A 14810-nucleotide genomic window follows, 5' to 3' on the forward strand; every position below is an offset into this window, starting at 1 on the left:
AAAGGAAAATTAAAAGTTTTTTGTGCAATAGGGCAACATAATCACATGTGAGTTTCTAAAATGACACTTTGGATCCAATATAAGTAATGGATTTCAGGATGGATGGGAAGGAGGCAAATCTGTTACAGGAAGGCCACTTATGAGGCTGTAAGAATAGTTGAGGTGTCAGATGATTAGGACAGTTGCAAGGGGTGAATGGATGGGTTTGAGATAAATGAACATAATATGGGATGACTGAAAAACTTCTAGGTTTATAGCTTGGGCACTGTTTGGATAGTGTTGCCACTTACCAGGGAGAACAGGATAAACAAAAGAATAGGACAGGATTAAAGATGATGAGTACAGTTGGGCTTATAAAGTTATAAAGGTGCTCGGCAGATGGCCAGATGAGACAGTGCAGAAATATACAGGCCTAGAGCTAAGACGAGTATTTTGAACTAGAAGTCAGACTTTGGGACTATTTGGCCATGGGAGAGACAGCTACCACATATGAAAATGTAGTCTGTATTCTCAAATAGTGGCTGTGAAGATTAAATTAAATCACAAAATGCAATTGACTGAGTGTTTGGTGTGCAGCAAAATACATTTAATAATGGGTTTTTGTTATTTATATTTACATCCACACAAACTTACAAGGTTAATACTAATATGATTCCCATTTTAAAGATCAGGAAATGGAAGCACAGAGAAGTCAATTTATTTGCAACGGTCACACAATTATTAAGATTTGGATCTAGACTTCTGTCCTATATCCATGTCTGTCTAAATTCTGAGCCTCTACTCCAAGCCCCCTTCCTTTTTTTTTTTGCTAGCAAATAATTCAAACATGCTTATTATCATTAAAGTGTTTCTTTGAATATCAAGTTTTCCTTGAAAAATTTCCAGAAGAATACATAATTAGGTCATTCAGAAAATGCCATACTTTATGATATTGCCATTGGAAACTCATACCAAATAGGTAAAGAATTAAAAAGTTTCCCATTAATCAAGCCACCAATATGTAAACATCCATGTGTTGTTTTGTTTTTTTTACAAAATATGACGACTTTTATTACCTAAAAGTCAGCCATAGTGTCAAATAATATTGGTTTGAAAAGTATCCTTGCGTTAAAATGGAAGTCTCAGCTCTTGAAACAAAGAGAAATGAGTTACATCTTTGGAATATTCATTTTGAGGCTCCTTGAAGGAGCTCCTAGAGGGCTCCTGTGTCTTATGCATTTTCATTCACAGTGAGTGGAGCTCAGCCCTGCATTGTCATTTTGCAAGGTGCTTGTTTGAGTTATCTAGAGCTGAATTATGAGAGCAACTCCATCCTTTAAGTGTTATTGCTCTTTCTGTCTGGCTCTTCACTCCTCTTCCCAGACTCTGCTAAGGTACTTCAGTGGCTATAATGAAGTGAATCCAAATTACTAGTTTGAGAATAGCAAGAGACCTGACATGCACACAAAATATTCTTTTAACATTTCACTGAACTAATCATCCTAAAGGATTTACTCTGTCTTTCATAAGCTTTTATTCAGCTTTGATTTTTTTTTCCTCTTAATGTATCTTGGTAGTTTAGCTCAAGGAAGTTTTAAAATGTCATCCTGTATCTCTCAGTAAAGTTGTCACGCACAACATTTTTTTATTTAATATATTTAATTGATGATTTCAGACATAAAAATATAATAATAAGACTGAGCAGACAAGTCTTATTAGTACCCACTTTTTATACACACACACAAAATACATATACTGTGTTTTCTGTGACTAATTGCTGAACTTTGACAGACGTACATAGCAAGAAAAATAATGCACTAGGTTTCAATGTATTCTCCTATGGTAAAGAATATTACATTAGTTCACATGAAATTTTCTTAAGATATTAAATAATAGAAATTATATTAAAATTAAGGACTATGGAAGAAGGACAAACTGAGAAGTTTAGTAATTTATGGGACTAGATAGATAGATAGATGGATATAGATATAGATTTTATATATATTTAAAATTGTCATCAACATCATTAATAAACCTTTGAGATATTGAGAGTAGTCAGGCAAAGAGGTCAGCCCATCACCTTTATAATAATAAAAGCTAGACCATTTGACATGGTTTAGTCTGTTAAGCAAATGAGCTTGCTCAAAATGTAACCCTGAAAGAATGTTCCCATCCCGGTATGGGCATAGCTAGAAAATCATTGGCCTTCCCTAAAAATACTACTTCTATAGAACCTACTATACAAAGCAGTAGGGAATGTATGTTTTCTTCACATAGACATTTTCCAAAGACAAAAGCAAGAACACAAGTGCTAAATTAAACAAGCTTAATTTCTTCTTTAAAACTGACCATTCATTCCTGGAAGGAGAAGGAAAGAAGAAACATAGGGGGCCAGTAGAATTACCCTGATGGTGATCTCTCCATCTGAAACCAGGTAGAAAAGCACATAAACATGCCCCTTCACAAGGAATTCAGGTACAAACTTACAGAGCAAATTGTCAAGATCTTCTGTGCCTGTTAGTAAATAGACATTGGTCTTCAGTTAAAATGAAGAATACTCTGAATGAGAATTCATTTAAGTTAGAGTCCTCCTTAAAATACCAAAAACCAAAAACCAACAAAAAGCTCAACTGCTAGGAAGCACTGAAGAGTCATTGTTAAATTTCACACTCTGATAAGAATTACAAGTTCCTTATTGCTCAACAAGCCACTCTGTTTGTCAATAGGCGTATCCTACCATTTCCAACGGGATGAGATCTCCATTATTGCCTCCAGCTGCTTCCATCCAGACCCTGGGAAATCTTTTCAAGAAAGAAAAATGTCTTCCACATTGCTGCTGAGCACTGACTCTCCATTCTTTTGGCTACAAGTGTTGGGTTTTCTGGGATCTATGAACAGGAGATAGGCATAGGGATACCAGCAAAATTGAGATCATATGACATATTTTACACAAACTTTAGAAAACAATTGATTAGACATTAATGGCCACATGGGCCATCTTCCAAATCTATTCTTCCCAGAATGATTATCATAACAAAAATATTCAACCTCAAATGACAGAATTAGTAATTATATTTCTCATGTTTTCTTAGAATATTCACAGTGTAGTTATTTGGATGTTTTTATATCCTCTAAAAGTATATTCTAGTCTCAGAGTTGGTTAAAAAATGAAATTATTTACTGTGGTAAATGTTTAGTGTGTACCCATGAGCAACAGGAATTCAGTATTTGGCCAGTGCTTCAAACAGAGATAGAACTTTCTTTGGCCCCAGAGATAGTCTGGCTGTTTGATCACTGATGGAGGTTGCTTCTCCTTCACGTACATCTCCAGTGATTTATCTAGAGTTCTAATAATTATATGCCTTGATAGTAATCCCAAATAAATTTTGTCGAACAAGAAAAAATCTGTTCTCTTCATAATTTTGATTTGCTGATATTTAACACACATCTTAACCAGAAACAGAATCATGCAAATTTGTTGTGTGTATGTGTATATATGTGTCTGTGTGTGTTTGTATAGGGCTATATGATCTGATACTGTACTTTATGTGTGAACTCTTAACTGAAGGACATATTCTTTCTACCTTTCCATCCTCTTTGCTTTATGTATAATGGCCTTTCCCTATCCCACTCCCTAATGCCCTAACACATATCTCACTAAAAATGAAGACTATGAGGATTCTTATCTAAAAATTTAGCTGAGCCCTAACAAGTGGCTATTTACTCTTTCACTAGGAAGTTATGTGGATAATGGGCAGCAAATACAAAGTACATGACGTAAAAATGCATTCTGATTTTTAGTTTTTGACATTTTCAGTGATGTTGATACCACCGACCAACTTGGTGTTGTGGTATTGTGAAAGGAACACAAAGGATGCGACCAAAAAAAGGGAATGAACTATGCTCCAATATCACCTCCATCCTCCACTGAAGCTCTGAAAGTATGGCACAATCTTAACAAATCAAGATGATATTGGAAATCTTAGGGCCTTCATAAAAGTGAGTAGAAACTAATAGTGGTTGGGGAGGAACATGCAATTTGTAGGAGAGACTTCAAATGAAAAATGCAAAAACCGGGCAGCCTGGGTGGCTCAGCAGTTTAGCGTCACCTTCAGCCCAGGGCATGATCCTGGAGACCTGGGATCGAGTCCCATGTCAAGCTCCCTGCATGGAGCCTGCTTCTCTCTCTCTCTCTCTGTATGTGTGTGTGTGTGTGTGTGTGTGTGTCTCATGAATAAATAAAAATCTTTTACAAAAGAGAGACAGAGAAATGCAAAAACCAACATAGGACTAGTCATCTTCCTCATATAAACTAGAGAAAAAAGAATACTTTTAAAAATAGGGGAAACTAGCACTTAGTTATAGAAATATTATTATGATGCAAATATACAATGTACATAACATATTCATCTAACAATAGCTATTATACATAGCTATTGTATATAGCTATAGTACATAGTTATATGTACATATGTACATATGTACATATGTATGTATAGTACATATGTATATAGTATATGTACATATGTACATATGTATATAGTACATATGTACTATAGTACATAGTTTTAGGGGTTTGGGATAGTTTTCATGAATGAAACAGGCAAAAATCTATCAATGCAAAGAGAAAAAAAAAAACAAAAACAAAGGGAAAGGCCCAATCACTATTACTGTGTGATACCTATTTCAAACAAAAGCAGAACCATGTCATCAAAAGTCAACAACTTCCTGGCTCCTCTGAAGTGAAATAAGGGACCTCAAAAAGAGTGAAGATGTTATTATTTCCACAGAAGAGCCTTCTTTGGGAAACTTGAACTAGGAGAAAAAGTATTCTCATGGAGAGCATGACTGTAAATCCTTGTTTATTTTACATACATACCCCTGATTTTCCCATTCTCTGGTGTTGGCATCACCCTCACCATTTCCACTCTCAGAAGAGTGTCAGCTTGAATGGGGAATGATACAATCACTTTAAATTCAACCCTTAACCTGTGATGAGGCTAAAAAGTGCCTCATTGTTGTGGACAACCTTTGGAATCCAAGGCTGCAGATTTGGCCAGTGCTTCAAACAAAGATGGAACTTTCTTTGGCCCCAGAGACAGTCTGGCTGTCTGATTACTGATGGAGTCTGCTTCTCCTTCATGTACATCTGTCAGAAGTCCAAGACTGATTCCTGAATGTGCCCCCATGGAGCAGAAAAGTTGTCTTTCCTTGGCCACATTTGAGCCTTAATAGGAATAAATTCAGGTTCAGAATGCTACTTGACAGCAGTGACTAGGTGACTGGAAAAAGTTTATCTCAAATATAGACTTCTTTCTGACAGTCAGGCTCTGGAAAACCAGACCATTGACATCTGAGAACAATAGGGTCAGCGTTAAGGTGGGACAGCAGGGTTGTTTATTCTTTCACTTACTTGCTTTTTCATGCAATACATATTTGTTTATTAAATATTACTACACACTGGGCTGCGTTGGTCTTTAAATATAATAGTCAGCACAAAAAGTTTTTCATCTTACTGTGATCCTGATGCCTCACTGGGAAATTAAAGGATTTTATAAAGTAGAGTAGAGAAGAGCAATTCTAAGAATTACGTACTTGGGGACCTCAAACAGGAAATATTTTGGTCTCATCCCTAATGACTTTTAAGTTTAGGCAATATAAACCGTAAACAGATAGAGAGGGGTTATACAATTTCTATATATATATACATGTAGAAACAGATTAAGAAAAGAAAGTTTGGTAGAAACTACACAAATGTTTCTAGTGAAACTGCAAAGAAAAATAGAGGTATTTTATTATCATCTTGTTTGAGTACCAGACACTGAAAGATTCAAAATTATAAAGGAAGGGGTCACCAAACTGGTACTCCTATTTTTATTATGTAAATACTACTTCAATCTTTCCATTGATGAAACAGGATCAATCTTCCTGTTAGAGAGCATTTTATTAGCAAATGCTCTGCATATGTACTTGGTGAATGGTTGTTACATGAGGACAATAAACAAAACCTGGCATTCACAGAAGCAGGTGGCATTCTGAAAACTCTTTTTTGAGCGTATCTTCCTAATAGTGTCCATTATCTACAGCAGGTTTGACTTCACAGACATCAGCATATTCACTTTACAACCCCCTTTGTAAACACACAAACTCTAGTCTGCAAACTTTCAACCCACATTTTTATTTGTGCATCAAACACATCAAAGAACAAAAGATCTGTGGGAAAATTATGCACCACCACATAACTCCTTTTGTCAGAGCACAGAGCCTGAAGACGTCCCCTTAGAGTCTTTTATCCAAAGCTTTGCTCCTACAATGAGTTATACCTCCCACTTCCTCTTCATCTTTTATTGTCACTTACTTTTCGGTTCATCTCCTTATTTGTTCTTCTCTAAGTTCTGACATAAAGAAAAAGGCAAAAAGAAATCTGTTAGAAAGTGTAGAAGGATTGTGATGGGTCAGTATAAATCATTAGTAATAGAGGAAATAATGAAAAATATTGCACTATTACTGATTTACATAGTTAATATGTCAACATGAATAAATCTCCTGAAATGTAGTACTGTCCATATTTGAGGTGAGAACCAAATTTGGCTAGAAAATAAAGTAATATAAAAAGCATAAGCTTAAAGCAATCAGAACTGATGGAAAAGGCTAATGAGAAAATTGATCTGTTTGCATGGTAGGGAAAGTGGAAATAATTTCTTGCACATTACGCAAATCAAGCCTTCATAATTAGATTTGACACAAATACAGGTATAACATCATTGCATGGGACATTAGGTTGTACTACAAAGTAATTTAAGTTGGAAATGTAAGTTCTGTTAAGAAATAAGTTCACCAACCTAATAAGACCAGAAACATTTTCATGATACGAAAAAGAAAAAAATCAATAACACTTTTTCTGATTTAAACATTCAGGGTAGCCTGGGAGAACAAAATGGAGAAAAAAATACTGAAATCTAATTGAGTAAAATTCAATTGAGTAAAATGTGAATAGTAAACAAGCAGAATACAGATTAAAAATTAAGTAGCACTTTTTTTTATTCCAAATTAGTTGTGTTATTGTACATTTACTGTGTACTAACTTACCATAGACAGTGAAACAAGGAGAGACTAGTGACTTCCAGACAATATTAAAATTTAAATTATTTGTATATTTATTATCTTGGCATTTTATTTACTATTTAAAAAAATACGTGAACAAGTCAAAGACATACTATGTGTAGGAAAATAATGAGGGCTTCAAGAAGGTTATGTACTGAGATATTAAACCTGAACCAAAGAGAATACAAATTTATTGTGTATTTATTTGTAAGAAATAGAAATAATGGGATTTGGTTTGATTTACATCGATTGGCAATTTAGAATTCTGAAAAAGGAAGTTTGTTTAGTGGTCTCTTAGACCACTCACTCTATGTCTCACCCAGATATCGATATATTGTCTCTGGGTCTCACTCTATGTGCCACCCAGATATCAATATATTGTCTCTCAGATGCAAATTCTTATTTCAGTATCTGATTTGATACTGAAATATCAGTATTTGGGCTCTTTCAGCGTTATTACCTTTACAGTGAACATGTTAAACTTTGTCAGTAGAGGGAGCTGGAGGGGCATTTCAGGAAGAAGTAGGGCAAGCAGAAATGGTGGTTATCTTCCTGGTTCCAAAGTTGTACTTCTGCTTTAACTTGCTCCTACTGTATAGAATATCAGTCATGTATTGTGGTGGGAGGAGGAGGGACATTCTCTCCAACTCCAAGCCTGGACTGGGCAGTCCCTCAATGACCTTGCAGCCATGGCCCCCCTGACTTGCCAGCACTGCATGATCCAGAACTCAAGTCTACATGGCATAGATTTCATCTGCATTCCCATTCACCATCTTTTGTTCGATGGAGCCTCAGAGAATGTAAGCTCCAAGCTTTCTAGAGGACCCACTAACTCCCTCTGTGTATCTTCCCTCCAACCTTGTCTTGCCTGAGCTCTGTGAAACTGTTTCTTACTTGTTCAATGACTCGACTAGATCTAGCTCTGGCAAGCCAGCAACATTTTCTGCCACCCACTGGGCTGCAACTTCTTCTTCTTCAGAAGACCTTCTTCTTCTTCAGAATCCCAGCCTTGAGGGGCATGGCCATCCTTCCAAATTTGTCTTTTCTGAGATGTTCTCTGTGTCCTAGAGTACCCTTCTCAATTCTCTTTATATTTTTATAGTAACCTAGTGTGTCAAGGTTTCCATGATTCACTAGAAGTATTCACGGGAATTAGCAGATAGCTGTATTCATGGTTATGATTTATTACAGGAAAAAAATACATAGAAAAACTAGCCAAGGGAAAAGTTGCATGGAACCACGCACAGGTTATAACCGTTTTTACCAAGCTGAACCACACCGACTTACTTAATTCCTTCAGCATCAAAGAGTAACAACACATATGAAGTATTATCTATCTACCAGTGTGCTCATTACAAACTCAGTGGCCAGGGATTTCATTAGAGACTGGTCACATAGGAACCATCTGCCAGATATATGCCAAAATTCAGGATTCCCAGAAGAATAGCAAGGGTTCGCCATAAAACATATTGTTTGCATCAACAATTTAGGCACAGTGAGCCATAGTTATCAGGGAATGGTGAAAATCCTTCCAAAATACAAGTTCCCAAATGCCAAAGGCCGACCTTACAAGCAGGCCTTCCTAAGGATAATAGTCTTAGGCCTGTTAACTATTTTTCTGCATACCTAAGAAGGTTTCAAATTCTTTATATTGAACTTTGCTAAAATTACTGTGTGATTTCTGTCTTTTGATTGGACTTAGACTGAGTTGGCTTAGTTATATGCTCAGTTACTTCTTGGGACATAATAGACTTTTTCAGTGTTACCCTCATTTCAAATATTTTCAGAAACCACTTTGAAAATTATTGCTGCAGAATACTAAGTATTATCAGAAGTTAGCCTCATGATATCAAACAATAATTCAAATTGGACAATTTAGGGAAAGAAATCTGGACAGCTGGTAGCTAGGTTTTTGTCTGTACCCAAAAGTCATTTTAGACTAGAGCAAGTAAAAAAAGGAACAAGTGTGAAGTCTGTAAAATATGTTCTTGTTTTTATGTGAAAAACTTTTCTTTCAACTATTTTGCTCTATTTTGAATATTCAAATTATTTAAAAATATTCATTAAGGAAAAGGATTGGCTACTTTAAAATTCTATGAGCTTAAGAATGGGAAATGGGAAAATGCTAAAACTAGAGATAGCAGACGCAAAATATATTTTACACATGTCCTAAGGAGCAGGTGGAGAATTGAAAACGCAGAGCGATCATGCAGGAAACTCATTCTGGGTGCTTTCTGATAAGGCAAAACTGCCATCAAACCAGGGCAGGACCCAGACTGCTGTGCTAGCCTTTGAGTTTTACTTATTTGGTTCCAGCAAAAGCTAAAAAGCAAAACTGAGTTGAAAAGGCCATTTTTGTCTGTGGATTTCAGATTCCTTGAATTCTTGGAAAGCAAAACAGAAGAATCCCTGACTAAAGGCTTTCTGGTAAGTACCTATGAAAAGCTATGATTCCTATACATAACAGGATGAAGAGAGACCAGTATAAGCCTCTCTGGTGTTGCAGAGTAGATAAAAGGTAGAGGCCATCTGTCATCAAAATTCCCCTGAGAAAGTAGGTTCTGTTTGGATTTTGCCGGCAGAGAATCAAATAATTTCAGAGGATAAATATACTATGCTTAAAAGCCAGCCTACCTAACCCTCTAATTTTACAGATAGGAATCTGAGCACAGGAGAGTAAGTTATATGCCAAAGAAGCACAGCTAGTTACGGGCACTTGCTAGTTAGTAGCAAGCTGGTGGGGGGAGAGTTGGTAGCTATAATACACATAAGTTTAAAGCTTTTGTCATAGACCACTTGATCACATCAGAGAAAACATGATTTAGAGATGTGTGACTCCTAGCACAGGAGAGCTGAATACTACTGCAAAGTGGTAGGCTTCGAAAGACCTTAGGTTAAAATCATTCAATACTTAAAGCATCAGGGAAGGGAATCGTTTCAGACTTTAGACTTTATAGTCTTTCTTTACCTGTTATATATTCCATAAAAGTTTTTAGAGATTATATAAATTGTTAATCTTCCTGATGGTTAACAGAGTATACCTTCTTTAGGTAAAAAGCAGAATGGGTTTGAGATTTTTTTCCTTGACTATTTAAATTTGTCATGCGAAGAGCACCTGGCTGGCTCAGTCCAGTAGACCATGTGACTCTTGATTTTGTGGCCATGAGTTCAAGCCTCACGTTGGACATAGAGCCTGCTTAAATAAATAGTCAAAAAAAAAAAAAAAGGTGTCATGTGAATTCTAATGTATATATTAAAGGCTTAGCATCAGTACTCTGAATTAACATTTAGCAAGCATTAGTATTTGTATCTCATCCCACAGTATTTTACACCATCTGATATCTGTATCTTTGTTATTTTTTTCTAGTAATTTAATTATGGTTTAAAGGTTTAGCTCGGTTGCTAAATTATTAGACATGGCATGTGTGATCTTGAGGTATTGTCATTTTCTTTTCTGGATTGCCTGTACCCTTATTTAGCATTTAGTGACCCACATCTTCCAATGAAGATTTTTTTTTCTCCAACATTCCTGTTTACCTTGGATATCTTCATGAATGAGGAATTGATATACTATTCACATTGCTGGCCAATTCTGAATATAAGGAAGCATATCCTTATCATTAGGCATATACATTTCCTTGTAACTTTGTTGCTTTTTATCTGACTTTTGCCCATAAGATGTAGGAGAAACAAACAAATGCAACCAAGGCAATCATTCAAGTGTATAAAAGAGGTATTGTGACCATGATAGGACTTCTCTTCTCTGGATTCAACTTTCTTATTCAATTAAGACTTATTTCAATGGTATTATTTTCATGCACTTCTCCTTCTGGATGTCAGCCTTAGAGTACACTCATATTTTCAATTCTCCCTCCAAAATAAGAACTTAACTGGGCCCAGTGCATTTTATCAATACAGAATGCAATAGCGTATTTCTTATTTTCACTAATATAGTGCTATTAATGAGTTAAATTCCTTTAATGTGTTAAACAATGTTTTTATAGCAACTGAAATTGCTGTTGTATATTTTCACACAAACAGCTACAGAACCAGAGCTGTTTGTTTTTAGTGTACTTATGCAGTTAATTTTATGAACATGAATGCATGCCCTAACTTTTATTTCTGTGGATAGTACTTAGATTTAAGTGCTTTAAACCACAGTTTCATCATGCTGTAGCTGTTGAAAAGCTACAAAAGCTATCTTATTACATTCGTAAATGTGTTCATTGATGTGTTCATTCAAAAACATTCAACGTGGGTTAAAGACCCATGACATCAGATATCAGAATACAACTTGCACCTTGCTGATACCAAATTTTTTATGTGATGTATACTTCTGGAATTCTGATGAAAAGCCTAGTAAGTATAATCTCCTATTACACTAAAAACGTACTGACTTGCTTAATTGTCACTCTTCTAGCATGTTTGCCCTACCAACTACAAACCCTTCACTAAATTCAGAATTTATTTTTCTAGATTTTAAGTGAAGATCTCTTGGAAGGCTTTGGAAAGCCCATGGAGGAATTAAAATCCTAGATGTGTCTATAGTTGCTACTTTATAGTCCTTTGTTTTATAATCCTTGGAAAATGGGGGTGCCTGGGTGGCTCAGTAGGTTATGCTTCTGTTTTCAGCTCAGGTCATGATCTCAGGGTCCTAGGATGGAGCCCCACATCGGGCTTCCTGCTTATCCGAGAGCCTGCTTCTCCTCTCCCACTGCTGCCCCCCCTGTTTGTCTCCTTCTCTCTCTCAAACAAAATTTAAAAAAATCCTTAGAAAGTGAAAGTGAGGCTAGTTTAGAATTTTTAAAGCATCCCATATTCTGATTTGTTCTTGATCCTTTCAAAGTCATATGATAAAGAAATTAAATTACTTGAGAACGTGTCTCATTAGAAATCCTCATGAGCCCATGCTCGAGAAGTCACTGAGACATGGAAAAGACAATATTTATTTGATTTTCACAGCTGAAATCCATGACTGAAAATAAAAATGATGGTTCCAAAAGTTGAGAATTATGCAATTAAGGATGAAATTTGTACAGTGCTCTAGGAAATACTGAAACCAGGAGATATTACTTTGTTGCCATAACCTCCACCCATCTGTGGAAATAACTTATCCAGTGACAGAGAAACAGATCTGATTTTGTGTATTAGCAAAACACAGTTGAAATATAGTTATTTAAGAATGGCAGGTCACAGGAGGGCAAAAGATCCTATGGTTGAGGCAGAAAGTGTCAGTCCTTTCCACGGAGCCAGGATTCAGGCTCTCGCATTTGTACCCAGTTTGCCCTCAAAGTCTTGTGTTACCTGCTGTAAGTAGTGTGGAAACAGAGATGGTGTTCTGTTTGGAGAGTTGTGATATAAGAAATCCAGAAATTAGTGGTAGAAAGGGGGCACTTAAAATCATTAACACATTAAGCACTCATTATCAATCATCATTTGATTATCATTAATGAATCATTATCAGACTGTAAAGATAGATTCTTCTAATCACATTTAAATGAGAGAGAATAAAGGAACAAATAACTTCTGAGATCTACTATTAATACCAAAAATGCCAAATACATTTTCTTTGTATTGAATATATGTTCAATATATTTTGTTTTGTTGTATAAATTATGGTATAATAAGAAACGGGATTGTATGTATTAAGACTTTATGACCACTGAGAGTCTGTTTTCTTTATTTTTTTTTATTTGAGTATAGTTGACACATGATGTTAACATTAGTTTTAGGTACACAGCAGAGTGATTCAACAACTCTATATGTCATGCTATGCTCGCTGCAAGTATAGCTACCATCTGTCACCATGCAATGATATTATAGTACCATTAGCTATATAACCTAAGCTGTACCTTTTAATCCTGTGACTTATTTTTCCATCCTGAGAGCCTGTTATTCTCCTACTCTCCTTCACTCATTTTGCTCACTCCACCACCCCTTCTCCTCTGGCAATCATCAGTTTGCTCTCTGTATTTATAGTTTTGATTCTTTTTTTTTTAAAGATTTATTTATTTATTCATGAGAGACACAGATAGAGAGGCAGAGACACAGGCAGAGGAAGAAGCAGGATCCCTACAGGGAGCCGAATGTGAGACTCTATCATGGATCACAGGACCATGCCCTGGGCTGAAGGCAGACGCTCAACTGCTGAGCCACCCAGGCGTCTCTATAGTTTTGATTCTTTTTGTTTCTCTGCTTATCCATTCATTTTATTTTTAAATTCCACATATAAATGAAATCATACAGATTTTTCTTTCTCTGTCTGACTTATTTGACTTAATGGGTGCATCTATGTTGTTTGAAATGGCAAGATCTCCTTTCTTTATGGCTGAGTAATATTCCATTGTATGTATACACCACACCTTCTTTATCCATTCATCTGTGGATGGACATTTGGGCTGCTTCCCTATCTTGGATATTGTAAATTATGCTGCAGTAAGCATAAGGGTGCATGTATCTTTTCAAATTAGTATTTTCATTTTTGGAGGGACAAATAATCAATAGTGAAATTACCAGATCATGTGGTATATCTGTTTTTAATTTCTTCAGGAGACTCCATACAGTCTTCTACAGGGGGTGTACCAATTTACATTCCCACTAAGAGTGCACAAGGATTCCTTTTTCTCCACATTCTTGCCAACACTTGTTACTTATTGTCTTTTTTATTCTAGCCACTCTAACAGGTATAAGGTGATATGTTTCAGGTTTTTATGTGCATTTCCCTGAAGATTAGTGATGTGGGACATATCTTGACATTTCTGTCAGCCTTCTGTATTTCTTCTTCAAAAAAATGTTTATTCATGTCTTCTGCCCATCTTTCAATCAGGTTATATGGAGTTTTCATGTTGAGTTATGTAAGTTCTTAATATATTTTATGTACTAACCCCTTATCAGATATATCATTTGCAAATATCTTCTTTCATTCAGTAGATTGCCTTTTGATATGATTAATAGTTTCCTTCACTGTGCAAAAGCTCTTTATTTTGGTATAGTCCCAATAATTTAATTTTGCTTTTATTTCCCTTGCCAAAGAAGACATAACTAGAAAAATGTTGCTAAGGCTGATGTTAAAAAAATTACTACATATGTTTTCTTCTAAAAGTTTTATGGTTTCAGGTCTTACATTTAGGTCTTTAGTACAGTTTATTTTTGTGTTTGGGGTATGCATGTAGCTGACCTTTTCCCAGAACCATGTATTGAAGAGATTATCTGTTCTCCATTGTATATATTCTTGCCTCCATTGTCATAAATTAATTGACTATATACTGTGGATTTATTTCTTGGCTCTATTTCTGTTCCAGTGACCTATGTGTCTATTTTTGTGCCGATATCATATTGTTTTGACTGAGAGTCGTTCTAAAAAAAATATTTATTTATTTATTTGAGAGGGAGAGAGAGAGAGAGGGAGAGAGCAGAATGGGGTGCAGAGGGAGAAGTAAACTCCTCCCTGAATAGGGAGTCAGATATGGGGTCCTCTATTCCAGGACCCTGGGATCATGACTCAAGCCAAAGGCAGATACTTAACTGTGCTACCCAGGTGCTCAGAGAGTCTGTTTTTTTTGAACCATGATGGATAATGCAAGAAAGTATAGTAAGAGTTCTAGGCCCTGACCATTTGGAGACTGTAAGTCATTTGGTAGATTCTGACTTCCCTCACTCTGCTTTAAACAATTATATATTTATATTATCATCCACAGTGCTGCCTTACTTGTCCTCAAATAACCCAT

The sequence above is a fragment of the Vulpes lagopus genome, chromosome 1, assembly GCF_018345385.1.
Source record: "Vulpes lagopus strain Blue_001 chromosome 1, ASM1834538v1, whole genome shotgun sequence".
In the NCBI taxonomy this organism is placed as follows: domain Eukaryota; kingdom Metazoa; phylum Chordata; class Mammalia; order Carnivora; family Canidae; genus Vulpes; species Vulpes lagopus.